This window comes from Procambarus clarkii, chromosome 69, assembly GCF_040958095.1.
Source record: "Procambarus clarkii isolate CNS0578487 chromosome 69, FALCON_Pclarkii_2.0, whole genome shotgun sequence".
NCBI classification, from domain to species: domain Eukaryota; kingdom Metazoa; phylum Arthropoda; class Malacostraca; order Decapoda; family Cambaridae; genus Procambarus; species Procambarus clarkii.
In genome coordinates this window covers 7,709,923-7,722,101 of record NC_091218.1, presented here as the reverse complement: position 1 = coordinate 7,722,101, position 12,179 = coordinate 7,709,923, and positions in this window count along the sequence as shown.

The window sequence follows — 12,179 nt, the reverse complement described above, 5'->3', positions numbered from 1 at the left end:
TTGGGTATAAAAAGTCGTAATTTCAAACTACGAATACGTGCAGAGAGCGAGAATTTGGCTCCAAAATATAGCTTAGGCCTCGAAATTGGGATGTTTGGGATATTTTGAAAACTGCAGGGGAGTTTGTGCAAAATGTGACTCACTGCCTCACTGACTTAGTGGCCTCGTAGCCTGGTAAATAGCGCGCAGGACTCGTAATTCTGTGGCGCTGGTTCGATTCCCGCATGAGGCAGAAACAAATGGGCAAAGTTTCTTTCACCCTGAATGCCCCTGTTACCTAGCAGTAAATAGGTACCTGGGTGTTAGTCAGCTGTCACGGGCTTCTTCCTGGGGGTGGAGGCCTGGTCGAGGACCGGGCCGCGGGGACACTAAAGCCCCGAAATCATCTCAAGATAACCTCAAGATAACCTGCCGCTTTCAGTACATGGCATATGTTGGGTATAAAAAGTCGTAATTTGACACTGCGAATACGTGCAGAGGGCCAGAATTTTGCTCCAAAATATTGCTCAGGCCTCGAAATTGGGATGATTGAGAAATTTTGAAAACTGCAGGGGTGTTTGGGACAAATATGACCAAACGCCGCTTTCAGTACTTGGGATATGTTGGGTATAAAAAGTCGTAAATTCAAACTGCGAATACGTGCAGTGAGCCAGAATTTGGCTCCAAAATATGGCTCAGGCCTCGAAATAGGGATGTTTGGGATATTTTCAAAACTGCAGGGGGGATTGGAACCAATGTGACCAAAAGCCGCATTCAGTACTTGGCATATGTTGGGTATAAAAAGTCGTAATTTCAAACTGCGAATACGTGCAGAGAGCCTGAATTTGCCTCCAAAATATGGCTCCCGCATCGAAATTGGGATGTTTGGAATATTTTGAAAACTGCCGGGGAGTTTGTGCAAAATGTGACTCAATGCCGCTTTTAGTACTTGGCATATGTTGGGTAAAAAAATTCGCAATATCAAACTGCGAATATGTGCAAAGAGCCAGATTTTGGCTCCAAAAAATTGCTCAGGCCTCGAAATTGAGATATTTGGGATATTTTGAAAACCCCAGGGAGGTTTCGGACAAATGTGACCAAACGCCTCTTTCAGTACTTGGCATATGTTGGGTATAAAAAGTCGTAATTTCAAACTGCGAATACGTGCAGAGAGCCTGAATTTGGTCCAATATATGGCTCAGGCCTCGAAATTGGGAAGTTTGGGATATTTTGAAAATTGCAGGGGGGTTTGGGACAAATATGACCAAACGCCGCTTTCAGAACTTGGCTTGGGTATAAAAAAGTCGCAATTTCAAACTGCGAATACGTGCAGAGAGACAGAATTTGGCTCCAAAATATGGCTCAGGCCTCCAAATTGGGATGTTTGGGATATTTTGAAAACTGCAGGGGAGTTTGTTCAAAATGTGACTCACTGCCGCTTACAGTACTTGGCATATGTTGGGTATAAAAAGTCGTAATATCAAACTGCGAATACGTGCAGAGAGCCAGAATTTGGTTACAAAATATGGCTCAGGTCTCGAAACTTTGATGTTTGGAATATTTTGAAAACTGCATGGGAGTTTGGGCAAAATGTTTTGGGCACTGTTTGTTTGTTTTGTTTTGGGCACTGTTTGAGTTTGGGCACTGCCGCTTTCAGTACTAGGCATATGTTGGGTATAAAAAGTCGTAATTTCAAACTGCGAATACGTGCAGAGAGCCAGAATATTGCTCCAAAATATAGCTCAGGCCTCGAAATTGGGATGTTTGGGATATTTTGAAAACTGCAGGGGAGTTTGTCCAAAATGTGACTCACTGCCGCTTACAGTACTTGGCATATGTTGGGTATAAAAAGTTTTAATAACAAACTGCGAATACGTGCAGAGAGCCTGAATTTGGTTACAAAATAAGGCTCAGGCCTTGAAATTAGGATGTTTGGGATATTTTGAAAACTGCCGGGGAGTTAGTGCAAAATGTGACTCAATGCCGCTTTCAGTACTTGGCATATGTTGGGTATAAAAAGTCGTAATATCTTACTACGAATATGTGCAAAGAACCAGATTTTGGCTCCAAAATATTGCTCAGGACTCGAAATTGGGATATTTCGGATATTTTGAAAACCGCAGGGAGGTTTCGGACATATGTGACCAAACGCCGCTTTCAGTACTTGGCATATGTTGGGTATAAAAAGTCGTAATTTCAAACTACGAATACGTGCAGAGAGCGAGAATTTGGCTCCAAAATATAGCTTAGGCCTCGAAATTGGGATGTTTGGGATATTTTGAAAACTGCAGGGGAGTTTGTGCAAAATGTGACTCACTGCCTCACTGACTTAGTGGCCTCGTAGCCTGGTAAATAGCGCGCAGGACTCGTAATTCTGTGGCGCTGGTTCGATTCCCGCATGAGGCAGAAACAAATGGGCAAAGTTTCTTTCACCCTGAATGCCCCTGTTACCTAGCAGTAAATAGGTACCTGGGTGTTAGTCAGCTGTCACGGGCTTCTTCCTGGGGGTGGAGGCCTGGTCGAGGACCGGGCCGCGGGGACACTAAAGCCCCGAAATCATCTCAAGATAACCTCAAGATAACCTGCCGCTTTCAGTACATGGCATATGTTGGGTATAAAAAGTCGTAATTTGACACTGCGAATACGTGCAGAGGGCCAGAATTTTGCTCCAAAATATTGCTCAGGCCTCGAAATTGGGATGATTGAGAAATTTTGAAAACTGCAGGGGTGTTTGGGACAAATATGACCAAACGCCGCTTTCAGTACTTGGCATATGTTGGGTATAAAAAGTCGTAAATTCAAACTGCGAATACGTGCAGTGAGCCAGAATTTGGCTCCAAAATATGGCTCAGGCCTCGAAATAGGGATGTTTGGGATATTTTCAAAACTGCAGGGGGGATTGGAACCAATGTGACCAAAAGCCGCATTCAGTACTTGGCATATGTTGGGTATAAAAAGTCGTAATTTCAAACTGCGAATACGTGCAGAGAGCCTGAATTTGCCTCCAAAATATGGCTCCCGCATCGAAATTGGGATGTTTGGAATATTTTGAAAACTGCCGGGGAGTTTGTGCAAAATGTGACTCAATGCCGCTTTTAGTACTTGGCATATGTTGGGTAAAAAAATTCGCAATATCAAACTGCGAATATGTGCAAAGAGCCAGATTTTGGCTCCAAAAAATTGCTCAGGCCTCGAAATTGAGATATTTGGGATATTTTGAAAACCCCAGGGAGGTTTCGGACAAATGTGACCAAACGCCTCTTTCAGTACTTGGCATATGTTGTGTATAAAAAGTCGTAATTTCAAACTGCGAATACGTGCAGAGAGCCTGAATTTGGCTCCAAAATATGGCTCAGGCATCGAAATTATGATGTTTGGGATATTATGAAAACTGAAGGGGAGTTTGTCCAAAATGTGACGCACTGCTGCTTTCAGTACTTGGCATATGTTGGGTATAAAAAGTCGTAATTTCAAACTGCGAATACGTGCAGAGAGCCAGAATTTGGCTCCAAAATATGGCTCAGGCCTCGAAATTGGGTTGATTGGGAAATTTTGAAAACTGCAGGGGTGTTTGGGACAAATATGACCAAACGCCGCTATTAGTACTTGGCATATGTTGGGTATAAAAAGTCGTAAATTCAAACTGCGAATACGTGCAGTGAGCCAGAATTTGGCTCCAAAATATGGCTCAGGCCTCGAAATAGGGATGTTTGGGATATTTTCAAAACTGCAGGGGGGATTGGGACCAATGTGACTAAAAGCCGCATTCAGTACTTGGCATATGTTGGGTATAAAAAGTCGTAATTTCAAACTGCGAATACGTGCAGAGAGCCTGAATTTGGCTCCAAAATATGGCTCAGGCCTCGAAATTCTGAAGTTTGGGCTATTTTGAAAATTGCAGGGGGGTTTGGGACAAATATGACCAAACGCCGCTTTCAGTAATTGGCTTGGGTATAAAAAAGTCGCAATTTCAAACTGCGAATACATGCAGAGAGACAGAATTTAGCTCCAAAATATGGCTCAGGCCTCCAAATTGGGATGTTTGGGATATTTTGAAAACTGCGGGGGAGTTTGGGACAAATATGAGCAAACGCCGCTCTCAGTACTTGGCATATGTTGGGTATAAAAAGTCGTAATATCAAACTGCGAATACGTGCAGAGAGCCAGAATTTGGCTCTAAAATATGGCTCAGGCCTCGAAATTGAGATATTTGGAATATTTTGAAAACTGCCGGGGAGTTTGTGCAAAATGTGACTCAATGCCGCTTTCAGTACTTGGCATATGTTGGGTATAAAAAGTCGTAATATCAAACTGCGAATATGTGCAAAGAGCCAGACTTTGGCTCCAAAATATTGCTCAGGCCTCGAAATTGGGATATTTGGGATATTTTGAAAACAGCAGAGAGGTTTCAGACAAATGTGACCAAACGCCGCTTTCAGTACTTGGCATATGTTGGGTATAAAACGTAGTAATTTCAAACTGCGAATACGTGCAGAGAGCCAGAATTGGGCTCCAAAATATGGCTCAGGCCTCGAAATTGGGATGTTTGGGATATTTTGAAAACTGCAGGGGAGTTTGGGACATATATGACCAAACGCCGCTTTCAATACTTTGCATATGTTGTGTATAGAAATTCGTAGTATCAAACTGCGAATACCTGCAGAGAGCGAGAATTTGGCTCCAAAATATGACTCAGGCCTCGAAATTAAGATGTTTGGGATATTTTGAAAACTGCAGTGGAGTTTGTGCGAAATGTGACTCACTCCCTCTTTCAGTACTTGGCATATGTTGGGTATAAAAAGTCTTAATTTCAAAATGCGAATACGTGCAGAGAGCCAGAATTTGGCTCCAAAATATGTCTCAGGCCTCGAAATTGGGATAATTGGGAAATTTTGAAAACTGCAGGGGTGTTTGGGACAAATATGACCAAACGCCGCTTTCAGTACTATGTTGGGTATAAAAAGTCGTAATTTCAAACTGCGAATACGTGCAGTGAGCCAGAATTTGGATCCAAAATTATGAATCAGGCCTCGAAATTGGGATGTTTGGGATATTTTGAAAACTGCAGGGGAGTTTGGCCAAAATGTGACTCACTGCCGCTTACAGTACTTGGCATATGTTGGGTATAAAAAGTCGTAATATCAAACTGCGAATACGTGCAGAGAGCCAGAATTTGGTTACAAAATATGGCTCAGGCCTCGATATTGGGATGTTTGGGATATCTTGAAAACTGCAGGGGAGTTTGTGCAAAATGTGACTCACTGCCGCTTTCAGTACTTGGCAAATGTTGGGTATAGAAATTTGTAATATCAAACTGCGAATACCTGCAGAGAGTGAGAATTTGGCTCCAAAATATGGCTCAGGCCTCGAAATTGGGATGTTTGGGATATATTGAAAACTGCCGGGGAGTTTGTGCAAAATGTGACTCAATGACGCTTTCAGTACTTGGCATATGTTGGGTATAAAAATCGTAATTTCAAACTGCGAATACGTGCAGAGAGCCAGAATTTGGCTCCAAAATATGGCTCCCGCATCGAAATTGGGATGTTTGGAATATTTTGAAAACTGCCGGGGAGTTTGTGCAAAATGTGACTCAATGCCGGTTTCAGTACTTGGCATATGTTGGGTAAAAAAATTCGCAATATCAAACTGCGAATATGTGCAAAGAGCCAGATTTTGGCTCCAAAATATTGCTCAGGTCTCGAAATTGAGATATTTGGGATATTTTGAAAACCCCAGGGAGGTTTCGGACAAATGTGACCAAACGCCTCTTTCAGTACTTGGCATATGTTGTGTATAAAAAGTCGTAATTTCAAACTGCGAATACGTGCAGAGAGCCTGAATTTGGCTCCAAAATATGGCTCAGGCCTCGAAATTATGATGTACGGGATATTTTGAAAACTGAAGGGGAGTTTGTCCAAAATGTGACTCACTGCCGCTTACAGTACTTGGCATATGTTGGGTATAAAAAGTCTTAATATCAAACTGCGAATACTTGCAGAGAGCCAGAATTTGGTTACAAAATATGGCTCAGGCCTCGAAATTTTGATGTTTGGGATATTTTGAAAACTGCAGGGGAGTTTGGGCAAAATGTGACCCACTGCTGCTTTCAGTACTTGGCATATGTGGGGTATAAAAAGTCGTAATTTCAAACTGCGAATACGTGCAGAGAGCCAGAATTTGGCTCCAAAATATGGCTCAGGCCTCGAAATTGGCATGTTTGGGATATTTTGAAATCTGCAGGGGAGTTTGGCCAAAATGTGACTCACTGCCGCTTACAGTACTTGGCATATGTTGGGTATAAAAAGTCGTAATATCAAACTGCGAATACGTGCAGAAAGCCAGAATTTGGTTACAAAATATGGCTCAGGCCTCGATATTGGGATGTTTGGGATATCTTGAAAACTGCAGGGGAGTTTGTGCAAAATGTGACTCACTGCCGCTTTCAGTACTTGGCAAATGTTGGGTATAAAAAGTCGTAATTTCAAACTGCGAATACGTGCAGAGAGCCAGAATTTTGCTCCAAAATATGGCTCAGGCCTCGAAATTGGGTTGATTGGGATATTTTGAAAACTGCAGGGGTGTTTGGGACAAATATGACCAAACGCCGCTATTAGTACTTGGCATATGTTGGGTATAAAAAGTCGTAAATTCAAACTGCGAATACGTGCAGTGAGCCAGAATTTGGCTCCAAAATATGGCTCAGGCCTCGAAATAGGGATGTTTGGGATATTTTCAAAACTGCAGGGGGGATTGGGACCAATGTGACCAAAAGCCGCATTCAGTACTTTGCATATGTTGGGTATAAAAAGTCGTAATTTCAAACTGCGAATACGTGCAGAGAGCCTGAATTTGGCTCCAAAATATGGCTCAGGCCTCGAAATTCTGAAGTTTGGGCTATTTTGAAAATTGCAGGGGGGTTTGGGACAAATATGACCAAACGCCGCTTTCAGTAATTGGCTTGGGTATAAAAAAGTTGCAATTTCAAACTGCGAATACATGCAGAGAGACAGAATTTAGCCCCAAAATATGGTTCATGCCTCCAAATTGGGATGTTTGGGATATTTTGAAAACTGCGGGGGAGTTTGGGACAAATATGAGCAAACCCCGCTCTCAGTACTTGGCATATGTTGGGTATAAAAAGTCGTAATATCAAACTGCGATTACGTGCAGAGAGCCAGAATTTGGCTCTAAAATATGGCTCAGGCCTCGAAATTGAGATATTTGGAATATTTTGAAAACTGCCGGGGAGTTTGTGCAAAATGTGACTCAATGCCGCTTTCAGTACTTGGCATATGTTGGGTATAAAAAGTCGTAATATCAAACTGCGAATACGTGCAGAGAGCCAGAATTGGGCTCCAAAATATTGCTCAGGCCTCGAAATTGGGATATTTGGGATATTTTGAAAACAGCAGAGAGGTTTCAGGCAAATGTGACCAAACGCCGCTTTCAGTACTTGGCATATGTTGGGTATAAAAAGTAGTAATTTCAAACTGCGAATACGTGCAGAGAGCCAGAATTGGGCTCCAAAATATGGCTCAGGCCTCGAAATTGGGATGTTTGGGATATTTTGAAAACTGCAGGGGAGTTTGGGACATATATGACCAAACGCCGCTTTCAATACTTCGCATATGTTGTGTATAGAAATTCGTAGTATCAAACTGCGAATACCTGCAGAGAGCGAGAATTTGGCTCCAAAATATGACTCAGGCCTCGAAATTAAGATGTTTGGGATATTTTGAAAACTGCAGTGGAGTTTGTGCGAAATGTGACTCACTCCCTCTTTCAGTACTTGGCATATGTTGGGTATAAAAAGTCTTAATTTCAAAATGCGAATACGTGCAGAGAGCCAGAATTTGGCTCCAAAATATGTCTCAGGCCTCGAAATTGGGATAATTGGGAAATTTTGAAAACTGCAGGGGTGTTTGGGACAAATATGACCAAACGCTGCTTTCAGTACTATGTTGGGTATAAAAAGTCATAATTTCAAACTGCGAATACGTGCAGTGAGCCAGAATTTGGATCCAAAATTATGAATCAGGCCTCGAAATTGGGATGTTTGGGATATTTTCAAAACTGCAGGGGGGATTGGGACCAATGTGACCAAAAGCCGCTTTCAGTACTTGGCATATGTTGGGTATAAAAAGTCGTAATTTCAAACTGCGAATACGTGCAGAGAGCCTGAATTTGGTCCAATATATGGCTCAGGCCTCGAAATTGGGAAGTTTGGGATATTTTGAAAATTGCAGGGGGGTTTGGGACAAATATGACCAAACGCCGCTTTCAGAACTTGGCTTGGGTATAAAAAAGTCGCAATTTCAAACTGCGAATACGTGCAGAGAGACAGAATTTGGCTCCAAAATATGGCTCAGGCCTCCAAATTGGGATGTTTGGGATATTTTGAAAACTGCAGGGGAGTTTGTCCAAAATGTGACTCACTGCCTCTTACAGTACTTGGCATATGTTGGGTATAAAAAGTCGTAATATCAAACTGGGAATACGTGCAGAGAGCCAGAATTTGGTTACAAAATATGGCTCAGGTCTCGAAACTTTGATGTTTGGAATATTTTGAAAACTGCATGGGAGTTTGGGCAAAATGTTTTGGGCACTGTTTGTTTGTTTTGTTTTGGGCACTGTTTGAGTTTGGGCACTGCCGCTTTCAGTACTAGGCATATGTTGGGTATAAAAAGTCGTAATTTCAAACTGCGAATACGTGCAGAGAGCCAGAATATTGCTCCAAAATATAGCTCAGGCCTCGAAATTGGGATGTTTGGGATATTTTGAAAACTGCAGGGGAGTTTGTCCAAAATGTGACTCACTGCCGCTTACAGTACTTGGCATATGTTGGGTATAAAAAGTTTTAATAACAAACTGCGAATACGTGCAGAGAGCCAGAATTTGGTTACAAAATAAGGCTCAGGCCTTGAAATTAGTATGTTTGGGATATTTTGAAAACTGCCGGGGAGTTTGTGCAAAATGTGACTCAATGCCGCTTTCAGTACTTGGCATATGTTGGGTATAAAAAGTCGTAATATCTTACTACGAATATGTGCAAAGAACCAGATTTTGGCTCCAAAATATTGCTCAGGACTCGAAATTGGGATATTTCGGATATTTTGAAAACCGCAGGGAGGTTTCGGACATATGTGACCAAACGCCGCTTTCAGTACTTGGCATATGTTGGGTATAAAAAGTCGTAATTTCAAACTACGAATACGTGCAGAGAGCGAGAATTTGGCTCCAAAATATACCTTAGGCCTCGAAATTGGGATGTTTGGGATATTTTGAAAACTGCAGGGGAGTTTGTGCAAAATGTGACTCACTGCCTCACTGACTTAGTGGCCTCGTAGCCTGGTGGATAGCGCGCAGGACTCGTAATTCTGTGGCGCTGGTTCGATTCCCGCACGAGGCAGAAACAAATGGGCAAAGTTTCTTTCACCCTGAATGCCCCTGTTACCTAGCAGTAAATAGGTACCTGGGTGTTAGTCAGCTGTCACGGGCTTCTTCCTGGGGGTGGAGGCCTGGTCGAGGACCGGGCCGCGGGGACACTAAAGCCCCGAAATCATCTCAAGATAACCTCAAGGTAACCTGCCGCTTTCAGTACATGGCATATGTTGGGAATAAAAAGTCGTAATTTGACACTGCGAATACGTGCAGAGAGCCAGAATTTTGCTCCAAAATATGGCTCAGGCCTCGAAATTGGGATGATTGGGAAATTTTGAAAACTGCAGGGGTGTTTGGGACAAATATGACCAAACGCCGCTTTCAGTACTTGGCATATGTTGGGTATAAAAAGTCGTAAATTCAAACTGCGAATACGTGCAGTGAGCCAGAATTTGGCTCCAAAATATGGCTCAGGCCTCGAAATAAGGATGTTTGGGATATTTTCAAAACTGCAGGGGGGATTGGGACCAATGTGACCAAAAGCCGCATTCAGTACTTGGCATATGTTGGGTATAAAAAGTCGTAATTTCAAACTGCGAATACGTGCAGAGAGCCTGAATTTGCCTCCAAAATATGGCTCCCGCATCGAAATTGGGATGTTTGGAATATTTTGAAAACTGCCGGGGAGTTTGTGCAAAATGTGACTCAATGCCGCTTTCAGTACTTGGCATATGTTGGGTAAAAAAATTCGCAGTATCAAACTGCGAATATGTGCAAAGAGCCAGATTTTGGCTCCAAAAAATTGCTCAGGCCTCGAAATTGAGATATTTGGGATATTTTGAAAACCCCAGGGAGGTTTCGGACAAATGTGACCAAACGCCTCTTTCAGTACTTGGCATATGTTGTGTATAAAAAGTCGTAATTTCAAACTGCGAATACGTGCAGAGAGCCTGAATTTGGCTCCAAAATATGGCTCAGGCCTCGAAATTATGATGTTTGGGATATTTTGAAAACTGAAGGGGAGTTTGTCCTAAATGTGACGCACTGCTGCTTTAAGTACTTGGCATATGTTGGGTATAAAAAGTCGTAATTTCAAACTGCGAATACGTGCAGAGAGCCAGAATTTGGCTGCAAAATATGGCTCAGGCCTCGAAATTGGCATGTTTGGGATATTTTGAAAACTGCAGGGGAGTTTGGGACATATATGACCAAACGCCACTTTCAATACTTCGCATATGTTGTGTATAGAAATTCGTAGTATCAAACTGCGAATACCTGCGGAGAGCGAGAATTTGGCTCCAAAATATGACTCAGGCCTAGAAATTAAGATGTTTGGGATATTTTGAAAACTGCAGTGGAGTTTGTGCGAAATGTGACTCACTCCCTCTTTCAGTACTTGGCATATGTTGGGTATAAAAAGTCTTAATTTCAAAATGCGAATACGTGCAGAGAGCCAGAATTTGGCTCCAAAATATGTCTCAGGCCTCGAAATTGGGATAATTGGGAAATTTTGAAAACTGCAGGGGTGTTTGGGACAAATATGACCAAACGCCGCTTTCAGTACTATGTTGGGTATAAAAAGTCGTAATTTCAAACTGCGAATACGTGCAGTGAGCCAGAATTTAGATCCAAAATTATGAATCAGGCCTCGAAATTGGGATGTTTGGGATATTTTCAAAACTGCAGGGGGGATTGGGACCAATGTGACCAAAAGCCGCTTTCAGTACTTGGCATATGTTGGGTATAAAAAGTCGTAATTTCAAACTGCGAATACGTGCAGAGAGCCTGAATTTGGTCCAATATATGGCTCAGGCCTCGAAATTGGGAAGTTTGGGATATTTTGAAAATTGCAGGGGGGTTTGGGACAAATATGACCAAACGCCGCTTTCAGAACTTGGCTTGGGTATAAAAAAGTCCCAATTTCAAACTGCGAATACGTGCAGAGAGACAGAATTTGGCTCCAAAATATGGCTCAGGCCTCCAAATTGGGATGTTTGGGATATTTTGAAAACTGCAGGGGAGTTTGTCCAAAATGTGACTCACTGCCGCTTACAGTACTTGGCATATGTTGGGTATAAAAAGTCGTAATATCAAACTGCGAATACGTGCAGAGAGCCAGAATTTGGTTACAAAATATGGCTCAGGTCTCGAAACTTTGATGTTTGGAATATTTTGAAAACTGCATGGGAGTTTGGGCAAAATGTTTTGGGCACTGTTTGTTTGTTTTGTTTTGGGCACTGTTTGAGTTTGGGCACTGCCGCTTTCAGTACTAGGCATATGTTGGGTATAAAAAGTCGTAATTTCAAACTGCGAATACGTGCAGAGAGCCAGAATATTGCTCCAAAATATAGCTCAGGCCTCGAAATTGGGATGTTTGGGATATTTTGAAAACTGCAGGGGAGTTTGTCCAAAATGTGACTCACTGCCGCTTACAGTACTTTGCATATGTTGGGTATAAAAAGTTTTAATAACAAACTGCGAATACGTGCAGAGAGCCAGAATTTGGTTACAAAATAAGGCTCAGGCCTCGAAATTAGGATGTTTGGGATATTTTGAAAACTGCCGGGGAGTTTGTGCAAAATGTGACTCAATGCCGCTTTCAGTACTTGACATATGTTGGGTATAAAAAGTCGTAGTATCTTACTACGAATATGTGCAAAGAACCAGATTTTGGCTCCAAAATATTGCTCAGGACTCGAAATTGGGATATTTCGGATATTTTGAAAACCGCAGGGAGGTTTCGGACATATGTGACCAAACGCCGCTTTCAGTACTTGGCATATGTTGGGTATAAAAAGTCGTAATTTCAAACTACG